This window comes from Schistocerca piceifrons, chromosome 8 (assembly GCF_021461385.2).
Source record: "Schistocerca piceifrons isolate TAMUIC-IGC-003096 chromosome 8, iqSchPice1.1, whole genome shotgun sequence".
In the NCBI taxonomy this organism is placed as follows: domain Eukaryota; kingdom Metazoa; phylum Arthropoda; class Insecta; order Orthoptera; family Acrididae; genus Schistocerca; species Schistocerca piceifrons.
This window is the reverse complement of record NC_060145.1, coordinates 114,717,294-114,722,038: the sequence shown is the minus strand read 5'-3', so window position 1 is coordinate 114,722,038 and position 4,745 is coordinate 114,717,294.

The window sequence follows — 4,745 nt, the reverse complement described above, 5'->3', positions numbered from 1 at the left end:
AAAGTAGTAAAGGAGTTTTGCTATTTATGGAGTAAAATAACTGATGATGGTCGAAGGAGAGAGGATATAAAATGTAGACTGGCAATGGCAAGGAAAGCGTTTCTGAAGAAGAGAAATTTGTTAACATCGAGTATAGATTTAAGTGTCAGTAAGTCGTTTCTGAAAGTATTTGTATGGAGTGACATGATACAGGAGCAAAAAACATTTTCTAAAATTCTACAACAGATCGACGTCAGAGTTTATAGTTTTGCGCATCTGCTGGACGACCCTTCTTGAAGACTGGGACTACCTGTGCTCTTTTCCAATCTTTTGGAACCTTCCGTTCCTCTAGAGACTTGCGGTACACGGCTGTTAGAAGGGGGGCAAACCCTTTCGCGTACTCTGTGTAAAATCGAATTGGTATCCCGTCAGGTCCAGTGGACTTTCCTCTGTTGAGTGATTCCAGTTGCTTTTCTACTCCTTGGACACTTATTTCGATGTCAGCCATTTTTTCGTTTGTGCGGGGGTTTAGAGAACGAACTGCATGGCAGTCTTCCTCTGTGAAACAGCTGTGGATAAAGGTGTTTAGTATTTCAGCTTTAGGCATGTCATTCTCTGTTTTAATGCCATCATCATCCCTGAGTGTCTGGATATGCTGTTTCGAGCCACTTACTGATTTAACGTAAGACCAGAACTTCCTAGGATTTTCTGTCAAGTCGGTACATAGAATTTTACTTTCGAATTCACTGAACACTTCACGCACAGCCCTCCTTACGCTAACTTTGACATCGTTTAGCTTCTGTTCGTCAGAGAGGTTTTGGCCGTGGTTAAACTTGCAATGAAGCTCTCTTTGCTTTCGCAGTAGTTTCCTAACTTTGTTGTTGAACCACGGTAGGTTTTTCCCGTCCCTCACAGTTTTACTCGGCACGTACCTGTCTAAATCGCATTTTACGATTGCCTTGAACTTTTTCCATAAACACTCAACATTGTCAGTGTCGGAACAGAAATTTTCGTTTTGATCTTTTAGGTAGTCGGAAATCTGCCTTCTATTACTCTTACTAAACAGATAAACCTTCCTCCCATTTTTTATATTCCTATTTACTTGCAGATTCAGGGATGCTGCAACGGCCTTATGACCACTGATTCCCTGTTCTGCGCTTAAAGAGTAGAAAAGTTCGGGTCTCTTTGTTATCAGTAGGTCCAAGATGGTATCTCCACGAGTCGGTTCTCTGTTTAATTGCTCGAGGTAATTTTCGGATAGTGCACTCAGTATAATGCTCAGCGCTCAGGTGCAATATTGCCGGGCCTATCCCGGATTTTGTCATTAATTGTGATCCTTTTATACTGTATTTTTAGTAGTAGGTTTGGCAAGCGCACTTGCGTATGGTATTTATTATGTTTCCGTCCCCCCCCCCCCCCATCCCCACTCTCCTCTTCCTCCTCCGTGTAAACTGATTTTGGTAAGATTGATAGGTGACCTGTGTTCTTTTATTACCTATGTGAATTTCCCCGCTGCCGTAGTCGTAACATGTTTTGACCGGCAAGCGGCCTATGTTGGCTAGAGTTTGAATGTGGTCTGCGTTGTTGAAATCAGCAAACTTTCTATAACCAACCAAATCTTGGGCTTTGCCGTACATGTATTTATTATTTGAGCTAGTCATGTACGTGTTGTTGTGTTAATGGTTTTAGGGCATTTTTAACTGAGATACCTTTTGGAAATTTTACCACTCTTTTAAAGAAGGTATAGGAAGGAGTAATTTCGACTGAAAATTTAATTGTGAATTATACATATGTGCTTCACATTATAAAATTTAACTGTATTAGGTGAAAGTATGTAGTTTAATGCACAATGTTATTTGTTAATATATCACCACCCTGATGATATTACCCGTGCCGCCTCCTTTCTCCAGCAGCCCTTGTCTGAGGCTGTGGAGGCCCATGTCCCTTCCGTCGCCATCCACCCCCACCGTCCTACTTTATCCCCCCAGGCCGTCCTCCTTCTCCGTGAATCCCGCCGTCTCTACCGTGCCACTCTTCACACGCGTGACCCGGACACACTAAGACGCCACCGGCAACTAGAACGACACATCAGGACCTTGCTCGCCGGGACTGGCGATAGACATGCACCCGTCTTAATGCTACACTTCCTATTAACTGGTCCAAGTACTGGTCAGCCTTCCGCCGCCTTACCGGATCTAAAGCCCCTCCCTACTACCGTCTCCGTCATGATGATCAACCCTTCCCTGACAACCTTAGTAAGACCAATCACTTTGTCTCCTACCTCTCCAATGTCTTTACCATCCCCGACGATCCCCATTTCGATTACTCCCTCTTCTCGGATGTCCGCGATCGAACTGACACCTCTGTCTCTCCCCTCGCTCCTGGTTTCCAGTAGTTGTACAACATTGCACAAACCGAACTCAATGCGCCCATCATTACTCAGGATCTCATCGCTACACTCCGCACGAAACGCAACACCGCTCCCAGTCACGATCGTGTCACCTATCGCCACCTTCATGAAGCTCCTGCCTCCTTCCTCTCTACTCTTGCCAGGCTCTATAATGTAGTCCTGTACACCGGCTACTACCCCGACCTGTGGAAAACCTCCCATATCCTGATGTTCCTTAAACCCGACAAACCGCCGTCCGCTGTCTCCTCCTACCGTCCCATCAGCCTTACCTCGATCTTCAGCAAGGTCCTGGAATCCATCCTTACCCGACGCATCCACCAGCATCTCTGCCAGCACCACCTCCTTCCCATTATCCAGTGTCGCTTTCGGCCATCCTTCTCTACCGATGACCTTCTCCTTCACCTCACTCATCTCCAATCTGAACAGCTCAATTCCCGTCACTCCGCTATCTTCCTCTCCCTCGACCTCGAACGCGCGTATGACCGCGTGTGGCATTCCAGTGTCCTCTTCAAGCTCCAAACCTTCGCCCTTCCTCTTAACTACGTCCGTCTGATCGGGTCCTATCTTTCCCAACGTCCTTCCTACGTCACCGTCCATAACACGAATTCCCACACCTTCTTCCCCTCCGCCGGTGTGCCCCAAGGTTCCTTCCTCTCCCCTCTTCTGTACCTTTCGTATATGGCGGACATGCCGCCGCCTTCACCCCCCATCCACTTTCTCCAGTACGCCAATGACACCGCCTTCCTTGCCCTCGCCCCCACCCTGCAGCGCTCCCAACACTTTCTCCAATCCCATCTTGACTGGTTCACCACATCGTGCAACCAGTGGTTGCTCAAGGTCAAAACCCAGGCGATCATTGAAGGCAAAACCACCCCTTCCTTCCGCCTCCTCGACTTCTATGTCAGCATCTATGGCCGTCCTATCGCCTGACCCCCACCCTTAAGTACCTTGGCGTCACCCTTGACTGTCGCCTCTCCTGGACCCCCCCATATCGAGACAATCCAAGCAAAGGCACGCTCCAGACTCTGTCTCCTCAAGCTCCTTTCTGGCCATACATGGGGTCTGGACCCCTCCACCATCCTCCACACCTATAAATCCCTCATCCCTCTGCTACGCCCACCCTGCCTGGATCTCCGCTCCTCCTACCTTTTGCAAATCCCGTCAAATCCTTGAACGCCATGCTCTTTGCCTTGCCTATCGCATCCATCTCCCCTCCCCAACGCGGATCCTGTAGGACCTTATTCCGTTCCCCCACCTCCTCCTTTTCCTCGAACGGATACAGAGTCTCTAGACCTCTTGTAAACTCGATCCTCCTCACCCGCTTGTCTCTCCCATCCTCTCCCACCCCTGCCTGCTGCCGCACCTGTATTTCCACGTCCCACCTGCTCTCCATCTCTCGACTCTCCTTACTCTCTCCCAAGGTGGCTTCCGCCAGCTCCCCCTCCCTGATGATGCCCTCCTGCATCTACCCCTCCCCTCCCACTTCCTATTTTTTTTCCTCAGGGCACCCTATCTCCCTTCTCTCTCCCTTCCTTCCCTCCTCCCTTCCTCCCCCTCCTCCCCTGGGCTTCTCCTACCCCCATACCATCATTCCTCCCCCCATCTCCCCAACCATTGGCATCTCTGCTCTCTCCTCTCCCTCCCCCTCCACCTTCTTCCCCTCTTGGCATGTCCCCGGACTCGCACACGTTAAGTGGACATTCGCGCGCCAGAGATCATCGCCATCGGTTTCGTGTGTGTGCCGTCGTGTTTGGGCCTCAGTGTTTTTCGCCGCCCACGCTCCATCGTTCACGTGTCGTCTCCATCATCAGCGTCTGTGTTCAGTGCTAACAGTTTCTTTGGTTGTCTTAGCTTGTGAACGGCTTCGTGTTTTTCGTTTCTGTGTCTACTGTTTTTTGACCCCCACTGTGTTCTGTATATTCTGTGTCTCCATTGTTTTCCTTTTGTAAAACCTGTGGCTGAAGAGCAGCGTACTGTGCTGCTGCCAGCCCACCTTGTGTAAGGTGTTAAATAACAATAAAGGAAAAAAAACCTGGCAGCCAGTCGTTGACTCACTTCGGAAGATGTTGCCCGGAGTTGTCAACAAAACATCGGGAATAAGAAGTTTTACAGATCGACCATGGCCTCTCAGCCCGGAAGTTTTAACTAATGAAAACACCGGCCGTCAAAGCCTACACGTTATGAATACCCGAGAAATGGTAGACGCAAAGCTCTTAGAGAGAGACAGTGTCAATGCAACGACAACTTCGTACGTGTCGCATGGTGTCAACGTTGATGGTCGCTAAGGGTCTGTAGATCGTCTCCTGCATTGTGGTCGCCGTAAATGCTGTGGCCTGTCATCTGCAGGCCGCGTCCG